Genomic DNA, 24,524 nt, shown 5'->3' with positions numbered 1-24,524 from the left:
GATTGCTTTCAAAATAAGCCTGTTGTCTTTTTCTTTGGCAAGAAACAGTTGTTGAGAAAACTGAGAGTTTTCACCAGGAAGTATTTTCCAAGCAGACAGCCTTGAAATAAACCCTGCTGTGCATCCTGTCTTCAGATATTTTGCAGAGAAACACTCGTATACACGGGCATGGAAATCGTAAACCTTGCAAATACGTTTTTGTGCTCGCTTTGAAGAGGAGCAACAGCTTAGAAACCTGTTAATGTGGTGAGTGCCCTGAAAGCCCTCTGACTGAAACATGTCATTTCCACAGGAAGTTTAGATTCAGTTCCAGCAGTGTACATCAAAGAACGCTCCGAAATCTGAAAAAGCTCTCTGTGGACGCAGGATGATATGACTCATATTGGTGGATGATTACTTTGCTGTGCTCTCCCGTTAAGTGCCCTTAAAATACAGCTGAGATTTTTCAGGATTAGATTTCGTCATGTCAGAATTGTTTTAAAGGGCACCTATTATGACATTTAAAATGTTCCTAATGTTGTTTAGGGAGTCCCCAACAACAGTTTTACATGCATGCAATGACAAAAAACACTTTTGTTGTCTTATAATATGCATTTATTTTTACCTGATTTGCTCACCGACTCCCAAATGAATCGTTCAACGACTCATTTTCCAAACCCCTCCTTTGCGCGACGCTAATCTGCGTTGATTGGTCAGATGACCCAGCAGTGTTTACAGAGATAATACTTATTGTTTAACACGGAGTACAATGATGCTTTTATCAATTAAATTGTGTTATAATAATTATTATTGTCCACTGCTTTGTAGTTTGTAGTAAAAAACGAAAAATAAGATAAAGCATGTAATGTTATGTTAGCGAGCATAGCCCAGAGTTCATATTGTAAAAGCACAATCAGTCTTTGTTTGCGTTAGCCCGATGCATAAACATAACGTTTTTACAAAAATAAAAAAAATAAAATGTAGTTACGTTACTACGAGGTATTACTCTATTCTTTAAGACAACTCCGAAAACAACGACAAACACTTCACATAGGCTATCTCAATAAATTTGTCATTGAAGACCTAGAAGCTAAACGGTGCTTACACAACAAACAAAATAATTATTAAGCATGCTACATAAAATATAAAAGCAAAAAATTATTAATAACACTTACAGGTTGTGATACGGAGGAGGAAGCTGATGCAAATACACTTGGAACTGAACCTTCCTTTAATATCAGTCGGCTCGCGAATCCAAGTTTGAGTGCATTTAAGTTGGTAAAGCAATTGTCTTGAAAATGGCGCGAGCAAAGCACAAGGCTCGGACTATACTTCTGTGGTATAGTTGTATATATGAATTGTAGCCACTTAGTCTTCAAATGCTCCTCCTTGGGCAGATGAAAAAAGTTTGCTTTTGAGTCGCACTTCAGAACTCAGCGTCTCGTCGCCCTGATGTTTTCCCTGGCCTTGGAGCGCAATAAGTGGGCGTATCGTATTCAAATAACTTGACAAGTTGACGTCATCTAGTCAGAGAAAAAGCTTCGGTCTTCTAACGATTCATAAAAATGACTCAGAGTCGACGCTTACTTTTGAAAGACAATAACTTTATATACGGTGCACTTTCATATTTCAAACTTTGCAGGATGTTTTTGTTCACTTAGATCTATGTTACACACTACATGAAAGGTAAATTTCAAAATTCCATAATAGGTGCCCTTTAATAATCAATGCGTTTTATTGGCCCTGTCTTTCTAATTTGCAGTTTAAGAGTGAGTTTTGAATTTTGTACCGTGCCAGTTTATTCCATGTTCAGAGGGGTTAAAGCACATTTTCACCTTAAAATGACCCACGGTATTTCAGTCATGCACTAAAAATTCTTCACTTTGCTCCTCATAGTGCTGTACTGCAGGCACACACACGCTCTCAGAAACCCATTGCACCTTGTTAGTTGTCTCTCTCCCTGCAGGCCTGTGGAATATTTCAGCCTGTTTGAAGAGTGGGGGCTGGGGAGCCCATGTGGGCTCTCTCACTAGGGAACAGAGTTGTTCGCATGCTCAGTAAGAGGATTTTTCTCCCTGTTGACTGCCATGATGCCAGGTTGGGAGCTCAGCAATGGGGGGTGGGGTGGGGGACCTTTATCAGAAGGTTTAGAAGACGAGTATGGTTGAGAAGTCAAGCGGCTTCCTTGGATCACCTTTAGCTCATAGCTGCAGAGACCAACAGAAAGAAGAAATCTGCATTCTGTTTTATGAATATTCATGAATGTTTTGTAGCATCTCCTTGTTAATATCAAAACTAATATCAACTTTCATATCAGGGGCCGGTTGCAAAAACTTTCAAGACTAGTCTTACAAGTTAGTCATCAAAATTTGTTTTTGTTAGACTTTTTATATAAAAAATGTAGATTGGTCTAATTTGATATTGTAAGACTGCTTGCCCCTTGGCTAATTGCTAGTTGGTCAGACTAGTTCTAAGGACAGTCTGTTTATGCAACTGGCCCCAGTTGACAGAGCTGTAGCCCAACTCACTGTGATTTGTATGAGTAAATAGGTTTTTTTTTTTTTTTGGCACCACATGACGTAGTTTTCCATTAAAGTATAGTTCATAAATTTAAAGCCGGCATGCAGTTTCATTTATGAGTGTGAAATAGCCTGTTGTTATTGCAAATTACAAATAAATTATTTTATATATTAAATATTAAATGTTTTAAATAATAAATAGCCTATTTTATATTTCACTTTTTTTTTTTTTTTTTTGTCTTTGAAAATGTCGGCATGGGAAGTATAAAAAAATAAAAATCTGAAACACTAATCAAGCTTGCAGAAAGAAAACCTGAATAAAGTGAATATTTATATACATTTCATGTAGGGAGTGTTTTTGGGAGAGTTTGATGAGATGGAACTAAGTATAATGCAGATTTAGCCTCCTCCATGCGTTGATGTTTTTGCATTTGTGCTTATGGTTTCTGTCACAGTCACTCATGTTCGCCCTGTGAGAACTTGCCATATGCTGCTGTCTGAACGCATACCAAAGACTTTATATAGACTCTGATGTGTCAGCACTGTTTAATTCTGTTTTGTTTGCTAGTTTGTCGTCTCTAATGAATGTCTCTGAGTGGTTCTGACTAGTCATAATGGTTGTTTGAGTAAGCTCTGAAAACACTGGGAACGCTCTGAAATGTCTAGGCTATAGTGTTGCAAGTCTCTGCTTTGGGATTAAAGTTAATTCCTAAATGTCACCCTCTGTCACGCGCTTCATCTTATCCATCAGAAAGGACTTTCTTTGTTCAGTAGTTTTTCTTTTTGTCGCTGTTAGATAAGCTTGGCTAATCAAGCCGTGGCGGTCCTCTGAACGTCTGTGTCTGAACTCTTTCCTGATTCTACATCGGTTAAAAAAAGTCTGAGTTGCCATTAATTTTTTTCCTCTGGATTTTATTGGCTTTATGATGAGAATTGGGGATGATTTTAGTGACACATTCATCTCACCTCTGGGATTAATTTAAGATGATTTAAATGTCCATAGAAGGAAGGAGAAAATTAATAAAACGCAGTGAACCTATTATAAAATATTATACTTGACATTGTGCATTTTTGTCTCTGAATGTGTGAATTCTTGCTAACCTCATATTAATGTGCAGTTATAACTGCATGGCTCCTTTCCACCTTCTTTCATTTGCCTTTTATTGGTTTTCTGTATAGGAATTTACCAGTATTGCCCTATAAATGTGACTTTTTTTATTGTTATCAGTGTTGGTCTAAAATGTAAAATAAGCCGATTATATTTAATCAAATTAATTTACGCACATGATTGTAGGACGCTACATTTATTTCTATATGACCAACCTCTTTTTTTGTTATTTTATTTAGGTATTTTATATTATTATTTGTTATAGACTTAACAAAGACATATCATATAAACAAAGGGACTTACTAAAACCCCTATTTATGTTTTTTCTTCTGAATTTCTAGCTTGTTTACTAATCTAGTTTATATTTTAAAGTTGACATTGTGTAATTTTAGGTTTTAGTATTGATCAAAGTACTGGTACTGTTGATGTTGGATTAGATTGTAAATAGTGGTGTCCCGAACCGTCACAGTATATGGACTAGGCCGCTAGGGTGTAACGGTTCTCTGTAAAAAAAAATCGAACCGTAGCGTTCTCCACCCACGGTTCGGTACACATGCACCGCGATCCATCTCAGATCTGATAATATGGTTTGTTGAAAATAAAAAAGCATAAAACAGACAGTTCCGCTAATGTATGTTTCTTTCGAATGATGCACATGCTGGCTTCCCAATAATGCATTGCAACAGCGATAATCAAAAAAATGTGCGTGCGTGCGTGCGTGTGTGCTCATCCGAAGCGCACGCACATCTCAGACAGCTGTCAAGTCTTGAGCTAGAACGGACAAATTCACACAAAAAATGTCAACATGCCTGTCTCGAGTATCCGAGTAATCCGTTATGCCATAATTTATACAGTTGAGAAAGACAAACGCATATGTAACAGTATCAGTATTTTGGATATATGCGAAATGTCTTAAAGGAACAGCAGCCTAACATTTCTGCTGTGTGTGTATCAAACTAAATGCAAGGAAATCACCTGTGTCCCCAAAACCGGCGAGGTATGTACCAAACCATGACTTCTGTGTTCCTTTTGCATAGAAACAGCATTAAGAAACTGACAAACAGTACAGACATGCTAGAAGACTTCCAGCTGTCGTTTGCAGCCTCTGTGCTGAGAAGCTTTGTCACAATGACAAGAATAGGAATTTTCGACAGTTCTTCTGTGCTTTTGGGGTTTTGTTTCAAGCATTTGATTTGTGTGGTGTCAGCCCCGGGCTTGGTAACATCCATTTGCTGCACTGAAAAGACCTCAGGAGAGACTGATGGGAAGACTTGATTCCAGATGCTCGCTGAAGATCATCATCATCTATATCTATGAAACTGCTTCTCTCTCTCTCTCTCTCTCTCTCTCTCTCTCTCTCTTCTCTCTCTCTCTCTCTCTCTCTCTCTCTCTCTCTCTCTATCTATCTCTCTCTCTCTCCTCTCTCTCTCTCTCTCTCTCTTTCTCTCTCTCTCTCTCTCTCTCTCTCTCTCACCCCCCCCCCCCCCCCCCCACTGTGACAGTCTCTTCTCATGGAGTATGAATTATAAATCCTGATATGAATACCAAGCCTTTGATTAGTAAATAATGCCTGGCGCTTATGCAAAGTTCAGATATGGATGAATAATCCTCTTCCTGTCTGCTCCTCAGAAGCCCTTTCCCGCTGCAGTGCATTTTGTCTTTGCCCTCATATCACCCTTACAGAGATGCTGTGATATGGCCCTGGCTTTTTGAAGCACTCTTCGCTCAAAGGCTTTTGATTTCAAGCATCAGCTGATAAATATTCCATGCAAGTTCCTTTCATAAGCAAACAAGGTGCAGAGAATGCGCCGCTTATCTCTTTGTTGACAGCAGGAAGATGTAGCCTACTTCCGCTCTTAGGACTGACACTAGGGTCGGAGGTCACGAGATGCTCCGGTGCCTTTGTGTGTTTTCGGGTTTCGTATTTCTGTAATCGGCAGAAGGCTGCCATGAGTAACACTCTGCCTGGGCTGGTGGGTTGCGAGTGGGCCTGTTCGTCGCTGTCACTGAAGAATTAGCCCATCTGAACTCGTCATCAGTGAATAATCGCACACATATCCCGGCAGCCAGGCACGAGCCCACGGCCGTCTGACCGAACGTCTGTTTGCTTTATTTGTGCGATCCCACGTCTATGGTTTATGAGGAGGATGAAACAGCCTCCCTTTAAACCAGAACTTTGAAATCTCAGCCTCAGTGCTACTGTTTAATGTGTAAGGGACGTGTGCTTTTTTAATTTGACGGGCTTGGGAGCTTTGGTGAATCTGATGTAGAGCTGCACAATTTTGGAACAATTGAGAATCAAAATTCTTTTTTCAAATAGAGATTCTATAACATGTAATTTACTAGAGGTTCTGACAAAATGATAATTGACACATTCTATTTAAAATGTTTAATGAATCTGAATGAATTATAAAAATAAAAAAAATTGGTTTGAATGAATGATTCAATGACTCACTCATATACTTCATTGTTCCCATTCAGTCGGTTCACTCAGTACAACACATGACTATAGGATATTGCGCTCACTCGTGGGCCGATCTTTTATCACACGACACTGTTACTACATAGCACTGGGAGATCCAGTGAGAAAGCATTTGAATTCACAGCAGAATTAAGAATATTGCTGTGAAATCTAGTGATAAGCATTCAAATTCAGTGCAGAATTCTTTTTTATAAACCACATCAGATCCAAACAGCACTGATGTGGAAACCAGGAGAAATGTTTTGCCATGAATGAACAAGTTATTGAGGACTTTCCAGTCCACAAATCACCAACATTCATCATGGATTTAATGTAGTAACGCTAACTGTAACCATTGGTACATTTAATTCAGGGTTCGTACAACCTTTTTGACAATTCAAGTGAAATTCAAGCACTTTTCAATAACTTTCAACTCAAGTGTTACACACAACTTTTTCCAGCTCTTCAAAGCTCTAAATGTGAATAATTTTGTTGCAGGTTGATTTAAGGTGTGCCCCTATACATTTTCTGTAATGGGCTATAGTGCTCCTAGTAATAAAAAAAGTTAAGTCTGGAGCCCTGGCACTCTGTGTAGATGGTGTTACTATAATGAGTTGTCACTTGTCAGCAATCCACTTTTGCTTTTGGTGTGAGTAGCCTTTAAGCTTCCTTTTGAGCCATGTCTGCACTTGAGCACTCCAAGAGAGTTTCCTTCAAGGGTGTTATTTTTCATGGCAAGAGCTTTCAGGAGAATGCCTTGGGTCTTCAGTTCACAGTGGTGCTGCGGAAAAGGTCTCTTGTAATATGGAATGACTCTGCTTTGAATTGATTTGTACTTCAGCTGAACTTGATTGTGACAGTGCGAGATGTCAAGAAACAAAAGGGAAAATACATTTCCATTGCCTTCTGCCACACTTCTTCTCACTTGAAGCTGCCTAATTTACCATGCCTAACTCTCGCAGGGCTCTGAGATTTGATGATGAGTGGAAAGAGAGATCACAGTTCTGAGAAACCAAGTTAAAACATCTACCACAAAATCTGCAGAAGGCGAGAATGATGGATGAATGAGAGGGGGAGGTTGTGAGAGGGAGTTGCTGAAAATCATGAGATATCTTTGAGACACTCGGCAGGGAAGCACTTATGAAGCAGCTGCTAAAGTGTCGCAGGCCTTCGATCCAGAGTGAGGATCTCCCTTCTCCATTTATGGAGAGATGGCGAGTAAGACCAGAGTCCAAAATTAACACTCGCAAGTTTCAAGTTTAATTTATTTATAAAGCACATTTAAAACAACCTTGGTTGACCAAAGTGCTAAACAAATGGGTTATCAAAAGACTTTCAAACTCAGACACTAGTCGCTGTTCTGATAGAAAGTGGCAGTTTGTTCCATAACTTGGGGCCAACTACTGCAAAGGCTCTGTCACCCCTGCATTGTAGTCTGGATCTGGGTAGTAGATGACTGGTCTGTGATCTGTGCAATCTGACTTGATGGTGTTCAGTAAACAACTCTGAAAGGTACTGTCAGAGGAGCGAGATTGTTTGACGCTTTGTATACTAACAGCAACATTTTGAATTCAACCTGATAATGAATAGGTAGTGCAATGAACGTAAAAAAGGTGTAATATGGTCCCGTTTGCGACTGCCCGTGAGCAAATGGGCAGCAGCGTTTTGGACCAGTTGAATTCTATGAATAGATGAGACAGGCAGCCCATGATGGCACAGCGAATTGCTGTAATCAAGCCGTGATGAAATAAAACCATGAATTACAATCTCAAAACTCTTAGGAAGGGTTTAACTTTCGCTAATCTTCTGAGGTGGTAAAAGCTGGAACTGCCAACAGCATTGATTTGTTTGTTCAGCTTTAGCCCACTATCCAGAATAAAACCCAGATCCTTTGCTACAAAAGAACGATATGGAGTGAGAGAACCCGTCAACAGTGTATGAATTGACTTGAATTGCATTTCGTCATATCGTCCAGCCCTAAAACTTGTATATTTTTTTTCAGTGTTTATTTAAAAACATCCAATTATGCAAAATAAAAATATTGAATTGAGTTGTCAATACAAAATATAACAATGCAATCTATAAGGTTGATTTTACTCCAAAATTCAAGATATTGACATAAAATGATAACTGCAAATCCATGAGTCCAGTTGTTTCCGAGAATTTCAGCTTTCTGTAGCTTTCGACAGTCTGCGAAAATATACCTCAGATTTATTGTCAAATCCATTTGTACAGTCAATCTCAAAGCTTTTTCCCATTTTAGATGTTTTGTATGTTTTTCGTGCCATTCACTCTGAAAACCAATGCTGCCACTCAGTGTTTTTGCCACTCAGTAGACGTCACTTGCTCTGTGCTGCACTGCCACTGACAATTTGACATTCATTGATCTTGTACATCCCCTTTTATAAATGTTAAACTTCAGTGTGTTTTTCTTTGATTTATGTTTTCTACATTATTACATTAATTACTTATTGACTTTGCTGTTTTTTTTTTGTGCATACACTACCAAAATTATAGTCAGTAATATTAATATATGCTCACAAAAGCTGCATTTATTTGATCAAACATATAGTAAAATTGCAATATTGTAAAATATTTTTAGATATAATAAATGTTTTTCTATTAAAATATATTTGAAAATCTAATTTATTCCTGTGATGGTAAAGCTGAATTTTCAGCATGACATGCATGACAGTGTCACATGACATGATCCTTCAGAAATCATTCTAAATGCTGATTTGGTGCTCAAGAAACATTTCCAACCAACCACAGTTGAAAATGCTTGTGATGCTTCTTATTTTTGTGGAAACCGTGATGCATTTCAGGATTCTTTAAATAGAAAGTTCAAAAGAACAGTATTTATTTGAAATATAAATATTGTGTAACATTGATCAAAAGTGACCAGAAAGAAATGTTTCATGTAATGCATCCTTGCTGAATAAAATATTTAAAAAATCTTATTGACAGCAGGCCTACGTTTTTTTTAAAACATTAATTCTGGACCCCACACGTTTGAACAGTAGTGTGTATTGTTAATTAAATCAATGTAAACTACATTTTCAAAGCTGATAAGAGAGCCAGTTACCCGCTGTTAGCATGTGTGGCAAAAAGTTAATTTTGGACCCTGAGAAAGACGATGAGATGAGACTAAGAATCCCAGGAGGCAGTGCAGAGATAACGGGAGAATGTATGCAAAGCCTCTTCAAGAGCCATTGGAATTTTACAGATGAGCACCATATCCCTGAGAGACTATGACAGGCCCCACACATCTCCCCTACTGCGACACTCAAACTCCCAGCTTCTCTTTGTTCCCATAATCCACTGTGACGGTGAGGGTCGCATTTCCACTGCGAGAGGGCCTGACTGGAGGAGGGGCTGTCGGATCACACGGGCCATTTATAGGGCCACAAAAAAGTGCTGGGGCTCTGGTATGTGTCCACAGGGTCAAACAAAGAGGTCTTTCTCCTTTTTGAGACACTTGATGTTGCTTTTGTTGCTGTTGTTTTGGCTCTCTTAATGTTTTTAATGTTGTCCGTGGTATACATGGGGCAAGACGAAGTAAAGGGAAGCTGGGCAATCTTCAAGGAGGGGTCGGTTTCTGACTGTTTTTGAAAGTGTTTATTCTCTTTTTCTATTTGAACAAAAGGCTGACCGCTTCCAGGTTCCTCCGAATCAGATATTAAGATGTTCTTGTCCAATCCATTCTCACAGGCTCTGAATCTGCCAGCCTGCAGTAAGTTAAGAATGGGGTGCTTTCAAGTGCACATCTGATAACTGGCCATATTTTATCCTCCGCTCCTCTTTCAGCTTCTTTTATACCGCACTCCCACCTTCCCCGCTTTTATTCTTTCTATCATCTGAAGCTGAAACCTCCATTACTCTCGAACACAGTCTACGCAGACAGAGCTGGGGAGATGAAGTGTGAGATGATTTCCTCCGAATGTGGCCATGTGCTGACTCTCGTTACTCTCGCTCTTAATGGATTCCACACTTCTGCACATTGTGAACGTACTTGACAAGGACTCCTGGATATGTCCTTGTTCTCAAGAACACCATAGTTGCTTTTATAGAGAAGACGTGTGTAGGTGTTTTTTGTTTTCATATTCAATACTTGTCTACCCCCTCTATGAGAGCAATTGATTGAGTCTCTATTGGTATGTTTGGGAAATGTACCATACATTGCAGCTGGAAGTAGGGGTTATGACTTGCTGATATACCGGTAGACATGATTAAAATAAATTTGTCAACCGGTAGAGATTTTGGACTATGGTCTCTATCGTGGTCACGCTAACATGACGTTGCTGTGCTAAGCTGTCATGAAAGCTCATCTTTGCATGCATTTCAAGTATTGCGGTTTAAAAACAAGCCGTTGAAGTGCAGTAAGCAACGAAAGACAACTTGTTTCGCTATATGCGCATGCCGAACATGAAGCTGCTTCTAAAGCGCGTGAGAGCTGAACTGAGTGCTTTGAGCTTGAACTATTAAATGCACATAGGCTAGTTATGTGTCAAAGTGACCATTCTTTGCAAGTAAACAGTAGTTTATGTCTTAAGTAAACGTAAACAGTTGAGAAAGAAAGTGCACAAGTATCGGATCCGTGCAGTCGGTCTTAAAAGGGCAGCATCCAATTTACCTACTGTCATTATTAATATTAATCAAACAACAAAAAGAGAAAATCTGTCACTGCTCTTTACAGAATCACTTTTGTAACTTTAATAAGAATAATTGTATAATTTACACAGTGAAGATTTGCAGTGGTTTTTTTTTCCATTTAATTACATTATACAATTATGTTTTGTATTATATTACAAAACCTTATTTAAAGCAAAAGTAACTGTATCGTGATATATATCGTAAAATACAATTTCTCATGTTGTGATGTAAGATTTTGGTCATATCGCCCACCTCTAATGATGATGATAGTTTTTCCTGTCTACAAAAGGAGAATTGAAGAAGCTTGTTGTGTATTCTTCAGAATAAACTCTTCAACCTCAAACTCTTGTTTTCCCCCGCCCTCAACATCTCAACTCTTCAAAATCTCCTCCTCTCGTAGTCTTTTAAACTCCACTCTCTTCTTTTGAGATTTGTCTCAGACTAATTTCAGTTAGCTTTTTAATTGCCTTTTGTTCATAAGAGTGTGTATCTGTGCGTGCAGACGTGTGATGGTGGCTGGATTTAGAAGAACCTCAGTTCATTCTAGGGATAGACGTGACCTGAGGGAGCTACCACGTAAATGAGTGCATCTCTCTCTCTCTCTCTCTTTTTCTCTCTCTCTTTTTTTCAAGCATATGGCATGTGCTCTGAACAGTAACTAACCCTCTAGGGCTTTTAGCTAAAGTACGTCCTTATTTGGTGTATGGAAAACGCACCACATGGACAGGGTTGACAACCTGTATTTAAATGCATCATGCATTCACTTTGGATATGTTTTTTCCCCTTCATATCTCGACAAACATGAATGAATAACAAGTTTGTGTGTGTAGATGAAACAATGGAGAAAGTTTGACCTGTTAAAATGAATAGGTAACCCAAAAACAATTGTCTATGTGTGTACTGCAAACCTAAGTTTTGTTTGCTTGGATTTTCAGAGGAGGGACAAAAAATATGAGATTTTAAAAATAACTTAATTTGTGTTGCAAAGATGAACGAAAGTCTTACAGTTTTGAACGACTTGAGTGTGAATAATATCAGAATTTTCATCTTTGGGTGAACTAAATAATGTCACAATGAAATTGACAATCTTCTTTGTTATGGAATATTGCAATTTATGACTTGTAGATTGGCGGGAGGGCTGGTCATAACAGTTGTCCAATAGCTCGACAAAATTCAATCACTCCCCTCCAACAACCGGTCTCTCACATGAAACGATCATAAAAATGAAAATATGACAATTCCATTGATTCCTGATGGACAAAATCCCACCCTACGTTTTTTTCTTGTTTGAGTGGTTTCACTCAGATGCGCCACAACAGGGAAGGAAACGGCATTCACAATTTCTTGTTTGTGCTGACTTGAAAGGGTAGGCTAGTTGAATCCTACTATTGAGCTAATTAAATATGTGCTAAATAATTTTGTCTTTTACTCACCCTCGTTTCATTCCAAACTCATATGTCATCTGATAGTCATCTGATAGTTTTGTATGAGAAACAGGATGAAATTGAAGTTGTTATTTGCTGAAGACTTATGATATTTGCACTAGCCTTTCCTTGGCATGTCTATAAGTGATGTTTGATTCATTAACTGATTTTTCAGACTGAATTTGTGAATGGGATAAACTGATTAATTGAAAAGATCATGCTCAAAAGAATGATCATTTCACATATTAGACAATGCATCATATTTAAGAGATTACTATCATTAGCTAGAAGTGACCTGGCACATTGAGCTTAGCTCAAGGTTTTCATTGATACGTGATGTCACGCTTCTTTTGTTCGTAGCCCTCCTCCCTTCTAGTCCATCAAAGTATGACCTGAAGGAATTTCTAAATTGCTGGGATTTCATCTTTCAGCTTCTGTGATTTTTAGGTGAGAAAGCAGGCATGAAAGACGAGGCTTTTAATAGTAACCGTCGACAATGCCCAGCAGACAGCCGCACGTAAATGAGGTGTTAACTAGCACTGATGTGCTGAGATTTTGCTGCTGTGACTCCAAGACAGACAACCTTAAGATCAGCATCTGTGATGTGCAATGAGAAGCATTAAATACATTTTACCATGCCTTTTAAAACCCTACTTGGCTGAATCGTCATGAATTATCTACATCATGTCTAATCATTCCTGGTATATCTATTTTTTTTTTATATTCCATAACATTGTTACATTGTGACGGATGGGAGCCCTGCCAATGAGCCTTGTATCCAACAGAATGTTATAAGCTAGAAAATATCTGATTTAAGTGCTTCGTCAATATTCCCATTTTATAAAAAATGATCAATACCTACTTTACGGTGTGATTTACTGCAGTTTTTAATTTAACAAGCCTCTCCTCGGGTGCCGGAAAACTGTTATGGCGGAGATTAATTGTGGGGTGAAGAGTTACAGTCAGTCACCACTCACTGTGGTTGATGGATCGTCACTACATTAACGACCAGGCTGTCGACAAGCCTGTAAATTCATCATGAATGCAATTACTAATATGTATTTGTTTCTTCTCCATCATTTATGGTCTATTTAAAGACTGTAACTCAGTGTTCCTTGACGTGAAAGTGTACTTAACGCCTAGGCCAAATGTGCTGTGCCAGTTTCATTTTCACTCACAACAGATTTCATTTATGGATAACTGGCCAATTAGCTTGGAGTTGATCTCCTCTTAACATCCTACAACAACATTAGCTTTGCCATTTTTTTTTTTTTTTTTTTTTACAGAACAGTGAACTAAAACAACCACCAACACCACCAGATGATATTTGTTAGTACATTTAATCTGTGGGTTGAATAACTTGTCCTCCTGTGGAAGCAGTTAAAGCTGTTTGCAATCAGATGTTTATCCCAGGAAGTGGATATGCCATCGACGTAAACGGACAACCAATAAACAGGCTTAGCTGGTGTTAATAGATGATATCTGAAATTGGCCACCACCTCAGAAGAGATAAGCACACAGCGATAACTTCAGGTTGCAGAAAATGTTTTAGTGAGCTCCTTCGTTAAGTTACTGTAGGTTAGGGTGCTTTATTTGTACCCGCATGTAAATTTGTTTTGCAGTAAAATTATATAATAATAGCATCCATTCTTGACACACAATTTTCAAAAACACATAAAAATCATATTACAACAAAATAACGATAACATGATACATGTACTCAAGACGTATCATGAAATATAGTACATGTATGGCCATATACATGTAGGCTATACCTATATAGATATACAAATATATACACACACATAACACCCCTACCACTTATTCAACAAGGTTAAAATGGCAGAAACCAAGCTGTTTTCATACCTCTTTTTTCTGCACCTTGGGACCAAAAACCTCCATCCAGAGGGAAGAGGCTGAAACTCGCTGTGCAAAGGATGGGAGACATTGTTTAAAATAGAAGTAGCCATCGTCTGTAACTGTCTAGTATACAGGGATGATAGATACAACTGTGACTCACCAACCAATCGACTAGACCATATAACTGTGGTTTAAGGGGCGGCAGTGGCTCAGTGGTTCATCATGTAGGTTGTCTACAAACCAGAAGGTTGGTGGTTCAATCCCCGGTTCCACTTGACCAAGTGTCGAGGTGTCCTTGAGCAAGACACCTAACCCCAGCTGCTCCCGACGAGCTGGATGGCGCCTTGCATGGCTGACACCGCCGTCGGTGTATGAATGGGTGAATGTGAGTCAAAATGTAAAGCGCTTTGGTGGCCATTGGGTCTGTGAAAGCGCTATATATATGCAGTCCATTTATCATTGACCGTTTAAGGAATTTCTTCGTATGACCAAACCATACCACCAAGGAAAGGGACAAAACTGATTAAATAAAAGCATGATAAAACATGTTCTTTATCATTTGGTCAATATGAAAGCGTGATAGTTTCCTCCTTAAACAATTTAAGTGCTGGTGACCCTTTTTGCACACGGCTGCACTATTAGCTTCAAAGTTAAATTTTGCATCAATAATAGTCCCAAGGTTTGCACGTACTCAATGGTCTGACCTTTCATTAAAGTTGCTTCATTCATGCAATTGTTCCTACTAAAATCAATGACCATATCTTTAGTTTTTGAAATATTAAGCTGGAGGTACGATTCCTCACACCAGTGTACAAAATCATCAATAACTGGGCAGTGGCTGATCTCATTCTCCGGAAGCAGTCTAACAATAACCAAATCATCTGCATATTTTATGATGGTTCCATTGTCATAACTGCTCTGACACATATTTGTGTAGAGAATAAATATTAAAGGTGACAACACACACTCTTGAGGAGACCCTGTAGAAGAGCTTTCAGTCAGACAAAATACCATTGACCCTCACTCTCTGTGTCCTATTGGTTAAAAAGTCAAGAATCCAACCCACCAGATTATTACTTGACTCAAACTGTTGTAAGAGCCTTCTGGTTAAAATGTGGGGTTGGATTGTATTTAAAGCAGATGAAAATTCTATAAATAGAAGTCTGGCATGTGTCCCATTTCCATCCAAATGTCTAAGAATCAAATTAAGCAATGTTACTGCATCTTCCACTCCTCTGTGGCTTTTATGTAAACTGCAAGGGGTCCAGTGCATGTTCAGTCTGCCTCAAGATCTCAGACCTGACCAGTTTCTCAAAAATCTTCATTAAAACTGAAGTTAAAGTGACCGGACAGAAATACAACCACAGTATATATAATATCATGAATTACAGGACTTTTGAACATGATTTAAGTAACCGGCCGCAGATATTATCAGGACCCAGGGCTTTTGTACACATTTACTGATCCGTTCCCCTCAAAGTTACTTTGGATTTTCTCCTCAGCATAAAGGTTAAGAGGATATTTATCACTGTTTTCAATGTTCGTAGAGTTCGTTTGTGGAGTAAATATATAGGCTATAATAATTTGTGTGTTTACACAGCCTTTTTAAAAATGCCGGGTGCTGGTGTTTCTCGTGCGTTCGGCCAATCAGCGTACACTATCCTCACGGATAGTTCCTGTTAGTGCTGGTTTATACCCTACACTAAAGTAGGAGCTAAATTAATTCCTTGAAAAGAGTTCCTAGAACTAAAATAGTTCCTAGTACCTGCGGTGCGAACGCGCCAAAATCCAGGTACTTCCGCCAATAGTTCTAGGAACTATGAAAAGGCTCCTCCGGCGCGAAAGCCCCTATAGTGTCCCGATCACTTTACTGGGGCGTTAGGACCCACACAGACCACAGGGTGAGCGTCCCCTTCTTAACTCACTAACACCTCAACCAGCAGCAACCTGGTTTTCCCAGGAGGTCTCGCAATAACGCTACTAACCAGGCTCAGCCCTGCTTGGCTTCAGTGGGCAACCAGTCTTGGGCTACAGGGTGACATGGCTGCTGACAACTATTTTGTAGCCATATGCAATCAGAGGCTGCTCCCTGTTTAAAGGCGATTGTTTTTTTTCTTTCTTTCCTTTTTGTAAGCAGGACTTAATAGATTTAGTAACCCATAGTTTTGTAACCCAGGTTTGTTATTAGAATGTAATTTAACACGTTTACAGGGAATTTTCATATCCCTGCAAAAAGCAACAAATGAGCATGTTACATCCACCAGTGAATCCAAATCATCACCACAGGACTGTGTAAAAATGTCCCAATCAGTACACAGCTGTAACATTCCTGCAAGCAGGACACAGTGTCTTCTGATCATAGTCTTATGTCCTTGATCTTTGATCCTTGATCAAGAGTATGATCAGAAGAAACTGTGTCCTGCTTGCAGGAATGTTCGTGGATTAGGCTACGAGTTTCTTGAGTAAAAGGTCAAATTATTCTGTAAAGATTTTCTTATTTCTTAACACATTATTTCTGTTTCTATTTCATCTGTTTCAGGTATGACAAACTGTTCTGTGAAGCAGATCCCTAAATGAACCGGAGCAGAGTATCCTAGCTGTGGAATAGAGCACAATGACGGCACAGTCAGACGTTCACTGATGATCGGAGCTGGGTAAGAAACAAGAAACAGTATTGCCATTTACAAACCTGAAGTTAGCAACTGGCTAAATCACTATTGTGCTATCCATTCACTTTTGTTAGACACTGCTTATGATCAGTTATTCACTCTAGTGTTGAGCCATACGAAATGGTTGAAATCAGTATATAGTTTCAGTACACTATAGCCTGGGGTTAGTAAAAAAAAAAAAAAAAAAAAATATATATATATATATTATAGTTTTTTTAGTTTAGGGTCCATTTATTTGAATGTATTTAATTCCTTTGATAAACTGATAATTTTTTTCCACATTTAATTAACATATTACAGATCTAAGCTAACAAGGTACTTTGCACAAATGAAGCAGAAGTGGATTTAGCAAGGAGTCAGTGGAGAAAAGGACTTTTATACCTCCTAAGTCAAGTCACCTTTATTTATATAGCGCTTTTTACAATACAGATTGTATCAAAGCAGCTTCAGTTCAGTCAGTTCAACACACAATTAAGTGTGTGTAAATGTGGTGTGGTCTGATGTAAATGTAAGCCTCTCTACCCACAAAGTCTCGTTCACACCAACAGTGATTAAATCACTGGAGGTCGAAGTGTCTGTACTAATAGATGTAAGCAGGCTATATCTAGCCTGTGTACAGTCTGCAATCTTGGTAGTCGTTTATTGTGAGATGCTGCAAAAAGACACAAGATGTGAGTACAACGGTTAAAGACGCCCGTCTAGCACGTTTACATTTAAAAACAATGGAAAAGTAGTGCAGTGGAATGGAAAAACACATTCTGTCTGAACAACCCCTAAAAGTGACTGCAGTCTGTTTGCTAGTGCTGTTTATGTATGGGGTCATAATGACTCTGTCAGATGGTTTGCTTCTCCTGTCTTCATTTTATGAGAAGTGTTTAATCCCTCCGTTGGCCGTAAGATCGTAAGCTTTTTGGTAATATAACGGCTCTAATCCCCTAACTGCTGATGAATTGGATGAGGGGCATTACCTTCAAAGCAATTTCTCTGCTCACCCACTGCAAGACGAGATATGCCTTGAAACACTGGTTTATCACACAGACTAGTTTAAAAACCATTGACTAGTGCATTTGATTTGGTGAGGGTATTTGTTTTTAAAGATACCAAATAATGTGCGGTCATAATATACCAAAATGCTGTCATCCTGTAAATGTCCTTAATAACACTGTTTTTTTAGTTCCCCCAAACAAGAATAGATGGATTTTTCGATGTACAGAATTTTCTTCCCATAAAGTGATGTATAGATGTGGTTCTAAAAAAAAATTATTAGAAGGCCCACTATTTTCCAACACTTAGGCCCTGTTTACTATGCGTTTTGGATGATCAGATCACAAGTGGATGACCTACTCTCCGCCTACTGATCTAACGTGTTAACATTATGAGAAGCGCACTAGCCAGACGGGATTTAAACTTTGTCGGCTGAAGACGCAAGTTTGATTTGAAAACGAAAAAATGTAACAAACACTTTATTCTCTCAACATTCCTGATTTTTAACACTCACTGAAGGCCCTGATATACTTCAAGCAAAACCGAAGAACAAACTGCTGTGACGTCATTTTGAACAAAATCAGGCCAAAATAAAGTTTGTTTTGGGAGTTCGAAACCACTTTCCTAAGCGAATTTCCCAGAAAAGTTTGTTACGGCTGGTAAACACCTTTGTACTACCATTGGTCCATAGCAGTTGTATTTATAGCTAGCATTTGTTTAAAGAAGCATGTGCAGTTATAGTATATAGCTGGTCATGTATTTCGAACTTCGTTTTACCCTTAAGCGAAGAAAATGAAAAATAACTTTGCCGTGACTATATCTGGGTTTTCAGAGCAGAAACGAAAGCTGAGGTTAGTTGTCCAGGGGAAGAAGGATGCGGGAAACGGTGAACAATTAAAGCACAAAACGAAAGTAATAGCGGCAGCCCCTCACGGACGACTGCCGCACTCACATAAACAAAACATAACATAAAATAGTTTTACTCTCTCGTCCTTTACTGTTATCACTCCTCTTTTTATGCTCCTGAAGCTCCTCCGTGAGAGATACGAGACTGGTGTAGCGTGCAGGTGGCACTTATCATCAATCAGGCCACCAGCCTCGCGCCACTCTTTCACGGTTCTGCCCTTCCCCACTTGCCACACTGCTGCTCTGGGTGTTTTTCTGTCGGATCAGGTCACGTTCATATGTAAATTGGTTGAGCTAATTTCTTAAAAAAAAAAAAAAAAACATTTACCCGCCCATAGACCCCTACCCTCGAAGAAATCAGGACAGAAGTGGTTGAAAGGGGACAAAAAAGACGGATTAAAACACCAGGTGTAAACGAGGATGTGTCTCCCTCGTCTACTTATGATCTGATGAACACATCTCAATACCAGGTGTAAACGGGGCCTTACTTAAACCCCCATATAAGGTAAGACATATCCTCCAGTATTTCTGCTGTAATTATGTTTTTTTTAAATGGCAACTGGAAATTAAATGGAAATAATAGTTATTTAGGGGAAAAGCCTGGTTATACAATTGAGATATACTCCTCAGGATCTCATTGGCTTCATTAGCACACACTAGCAAAAAACACCAGTGGTTTTAGGGTGCTCAGAGACACTGCAACAAACATTAAAGTCCGTGCAGTCTTCTTTTTCACAATAATCGCCTACATTTCACAGTATGTTGAGCACAGGAGAAGCTGCATATTTTAAGTTTGAATATTAAGCTCAAGATCTTTTTTAAATGTTTATTTTTAATTTTTTATATGGCATACTGTACATAAGATGCGATTCATAAAAATTGTCCATGACCCCATTTGCATTTCTGGTGTCTCAAAGGGTAAAAAAAAAAAAAAAAAAAAAAGTAAACAAGGGGGAATACTAGTTTGAGCCATCTCTCTCGTCAGTCGGGTATCTTCATGAATTGCACACCTCAGCTCTTTCAAGCTGTCTTTAGTGTTGCTCTTAATTGCATTCATGTAGAAACCAGTGTTAATTGACTTCATGTACTAGCCAAAGTTGTTTTTCTCAGGGCCTTCATGGTGCTGATGAACAGGTGTGTTGATTAGATCATGAATCACAGCCAGAAGGAGATCTTTGCAACATCTGCTCTTTGATCATCTTGCATTTCCAGCTATAAACTCTGGATTTGCACCGTAGCAGGAGAGTAAATGGCACAGTACCTTTGTCTAATATCAGATGAAACCTGCAATAAGGTTCAGTCCTAGTGCATCTGATTGGCTGTGCTTGAGCCTTACTATCCTGATATTACACCAATATGATGGTGTAATTTTAACACTTGACCCCAGATGCCGTATGTGTGTGTACGTTTATGTGTGCGTGTCTTCTATAACTGCCGGGAGTTCTTTCATGCTCCCTTTCTAATGAGAATTAGACTAAATTACATCCAGTGCCTGTTATTAGCCTGTCAACTGTGCTTATTATGGGCTGCATCTGTTACACAGGGGGGAATCCCTGTGATGTCCCTCTGGCAGTATTTTTTTCTCTAATGAGCTTAATAATGTAGCTGTTTCACACTGGAACAAAGGGGATCGGTGTGTTTTCGTTTCATTGGTTTACTTCTTTCATTTATTTTCACCCATCCTTTAGCTGCCAGGTCTGGTATCAGTAATAAGCTTCTTTTGAAGCTGCTGATTGCCCTTGATTCGTCCCCAGGCTGATCAGCAGTTCAGAGCAGTTGAAATGTCCAGAGTTTAGTTAGATCTGACACACCTGAGCTCAAACACATGACTCGCTTCTCAGTGTTGGCCAGAGGGCAACACATTTCCTTGGCATTGGACTTGTACTATTTCTGCTGTTGTTGGCAGATCAGACTATGTCCTCGACTAGGAGCATGCCAATACTCGACCCTGACCATTGTGCCATGAAGTAAATTTTGCAGGAAATGATTCAAGAACATTGCAGAATATTGTTATTTAACAGTAAAGTGTAAGCAAATTTTGCTACGCTTTTTCAAATTTCCTTAAGACAAGATGCACATTGATCTTTTTTTACTTTAAACATTATTGTGTACAATTCATGTTTCATGTACAGTGCGCATTATTCTGAAATGGTTTTATAATTTTTTCATCAAAATGTGTTAACGATGTTAACCGCCTAAATCGACAACGCGGATGGGGGAAAACTAATCAACAAAAATATTAAATCAAATCCTGGTGGATAAAATCTGAGTGAATTACTCAAATGCATAAAATCGTATTTTTTTTAGTGCTAAATGCATTAAATAAATTTAGAGATTTGTAAATGCAATGATCCAGAGCTGGATTCTGACTGCCAATTTAGCCAGGGATTCCTGTTATGCTAACAATTTTTTGCAGCTGTTTGCAGGCAGTTGGCAAATTGTAGTCTACAGCTCCAACCAGCCAATGAGTGACAAAAGACTTCAACATGGGCGTAACAGCCCTTCTGAGTCTTGCTCTTCTTTTCCAGAAGCCATATTGTGTATGATCAAAATCTTACCTCGGGAGACTTTAGGTAATTTCTTTCCTGTGTTTGGTTTGAGATCTACGAGCCAGCGCAATGGCTCATATTTGAGGTATTCTGTGATTAATATGTTGTGTAATAGAGCAGGAAATCCTATTCCCTGTGGCATTTCAAAATGCGGTTGGATACCATTTAACCCTTATTAAGTTTCCTTAAATAGGTCTTAGATTCGCTATCGGTTTCTCTCACTGCCAAACCCTTGTCACAAAACCTTTCAGGTTTGAAAGAAGTTCCGTAGTGGATTAAACATGCACATTAGTATATACCCTGTGGTTAGATTTGTCACTTTGTTTCCCATTCTAAGATTTTCTCATTCTAAAGCCAACATTCAAAGCTTTCATTCTCTTTAGTAAAATTGATTGTGATTACCATAGCTTACTCATTATAACATGTAGCATAAATGTAAAAAAAATAAAAAAAATCATCAGTGGGGTTCCAGCTCCTCTCTGCATTGTCTGGTGTTGCATGAAGAGCCTGTGGCAGGCCGGAGTAGGGAGGACAGGCGTGCAGTCTCAGGAGCAGGTCTGTGTGGGTTGTGGTGACAAATGAGCTGAAAGCTTGGTATTCATTGCACCCAGCTCTCCTGTGCCAGCCCTGTCCCCCCTTCACTGACGGCCTTTCATGTGTCAACAATACCTCCCACTGTTCCCTGAGCTCAAGGTGCCAGCAGAGGACAGCAGCCTGGTGCGGCCTAAGGCTGGGCAGTAAGACTGTATATACCATGCAATCGTAGACGTGTCAACCAGTAGAGATTTCACTGTCTTTCACACCGTGGTAGATATATTATCAGTGGGCTAGACTGCTACATATGATCAAGAAACGATGTAGAAACCGATCAAGTCAAGGAAGACATTATTAAAGGTCCTTGCACACGGAGTCCGAAATTTTCGTATGTGTTTTTTCTTATTCATGCTCCTAAAAAAAATTCTCACACAGAAACCTTGCACACTGAGCCAGATGCATATTAATTAATCTGTTGCTGAAAAAAACCCAGTGCAAAATGGAGTCTTCAAGCAGTGAGGATGATTTGTATTGTCCTCTTCTTAAAATGAGAAAAAGGAAGAGGAAATATTGGGTCCGTCCAATCCTGAGATTTCATAGAGCGGAAGGAGAGTATCAAAGACGAGGAGCTGCGGGATTATCCCCTGGTACAGTTTGATGCTTTGCTTTCTATACTGGAGCCACATATTAAAAAGAAGACCGCCAATTTGCGTGAACCAATTGATCCTGAACAGTTCTGGATTTTGGCGTTTGCCTGTTTAAAATATTACTTGATATAACTATTTGGGTTTTTTTTTGGAACTCAATGTTACATCATCTGAAGATACTTTTGCACTAATTAATACAATTATATTGATTAATTATAAGATTACAGTTATACTGATGTTTTTGGATTGACCTGGGCAGCTGTGTGTGTCAAGGTCCTGATCCAGGTAGCAGGAAACAACTGAAAATGCGGAGAATCGATAGCAGCCTACATTAGATGAAAGAGCTGCTCATGAATCAACATGATGAGGATTCAGAGGGGGCGTGACCAGCGTCAGGTCGTCGCTGCGACTGAGACCGCGCTAAGCGCATTCTAATGGGGACCGCTCTGCTGAGATGGATGTGCTTGTTTTGAATTCTGTTTTTGAGAGCACTGCGTTTAATCAGTCAGCTCAACTCTGTTTTCCTCAAAGGAGCCGATCGGCCACATCTGTGGCTATGGGGACGGCACAATGTTAAACCGCATTCATCCCTGACTCCTATTACCAGCTGTAAGCCCCTCTACAAAAAGCCATTTTCTTAAATCTAGCGTGGCATGATGCTCTCTAGGACGTGGTGTACTCTTCCTTTAAGTCCGCTATGCCACTTGTTCAGAGAAGGGATTACAACCATGTTCCTCCTGTTTTTAGTTTGATCTCTGGATTATACAGAGCTCAGCCATATCTCCTGCATATTAGTGGATTTGAATGCAAATTATCCTTGTACACAGATGCACCCTGCACTGCGTTGGGCCGCCTGATCCAGATGCTCCATCAGGGAGGCTTGATCAGGTGCTTTGCGGTAGGATTCAGACAGCACTTTCTGAGCAAGCATGTCCCTGAATCTCAGAGTAACGGCATGTGAACCCTGCCTGTGAAAGCCAAAAAGATCAAATTATTTATAGCCTCAGCAAACAAGATTGAGCTGCTTATCTTTCACGATGCAGTCAGCTCTGCATGCTCTGAACAGAGGGTGCGGAGTCGACGTGGGGAAGACGAAGTAAAGGGGAAAGAGATTAGAAAGAGATGGAGCGCAGGTCTGTGAAACAAGTGCAAACTCTGCAAAGAGGATTAAACGGGAAGATTGGAAGAAAGAATGATTCAGTTGCTCTGATCTTCCGTAGCAGTGAATATTTCAGAACTATATGAAATCAGGTTTCCACGTATTACACATGTAGGCCAGGATGAAGGCGTGTATGTACGGCTACCATTCATCACGTCTGGGTCCTTTGCTCGGTTCGTTAAATATGGAGTGTGTGGAGTGTGCAGCAATATTTGGCACTTTGTTTGGGTTGATGGATTGATGCGTTTTCGTTCTGTTGACCTTAGTCTTAGCTGTAGTTTGACAGTGGTGTGGACTGCTAATGATGGCATTGGCGTGTTGTCCATGCTAAACCCAGCACAGTAATTAGCTGTAGTGAGAGGCAGTGCTGTTCTGCGTATTGATTTTTATTCTTTGCGAAGAAGATAACATGCCAAAGAGAGAAGAGATGATATGAGTGAGAGGCTGCTGAATTGCGTTATGACCTACGTTTACGAAGTTAATGTGATTCTCTCCCTAGTACAGAAACCGCAGAAGCACAATATGGTTTGTGAAAGAGGAAAGATGTGTAGAGAATATTGAATTCTTTCGTTCCTGTTATACTTGTTACTATTGCAAGAACAGTAGTCATAATAAACTACCTTTTGGCTTTGCATCCTTATATTTTTATGCAGATTTTGGGATATCACATAAAAAATGATGGATGTAAAAACCAAAATGTGAAAAGTATCTAAAAATAAAAAAACTTATATGCTTTCTTCAGATGGATACCTTTTTTATTTTGTAAGAAGACCACATAAACTAAAGTGGACATTTACCATATAAGTTACTAGATTTTCATTTTTAAAAAAAGTTTTTTTTTATTTTTTTTTCTCAACAGGTTATATGAATCCATAATTTATTCTTAAATGAAAATATTATCAGACCAGTATAATTATCTGTCATCTCATAAGCTTTATTCAGATTATTTTTGTGATATTACAATTTTCTTGAATGGAAACATTGTTGACTGACTGGAATGCAGAATTGTTATTGATAACAAACACACAATAATTTTTGTTCATTTAAATGATGGCTAAAATATAAATATTAC

General features: G+C 39.0%; 1 protein-coding gene across 2 annotated transcripts in view; it reads left to right on the top strand.

The window, feature by feature from the left end:
• The window catches only part of glceb (glucuronic acid epimerase b), a 49,695-nt gene that overhangs the window by 12,722 nt on the left and 12,449 nt on the right, over nucleotides 1-24,524 (top strand). For both annotated transcript variants that reach the window (XM_079605307.1, XM_079605308.1), the window contains one exon: nucleotides 16,544-16,658. The gene's annotated coding sequence lies outside the window, so the exon portion shown is untranslated. The remainder of the gene's footprint in view (nucleotides 1-16,543; nucleotides 16,659-24,524) is intronic.

This window comes from Phoxinus phoxinus (genome assembly GCF_949152265.1).
Source record: "Phoxinus phoxinus genome assembly, chromosome: 2".
Lineage (NCBI taxonomy): Eukaryota > Metazoa > Chordata > Actinopteri > Cypriniformes > Leuciscidae > Phoxinus > Phoxinus phoxinus.
The sequence above is the reverse complement of the archived record's forward strand: the minus strand, read 5'-3'. Positions and strand labels throughout refer to the sequence as shown.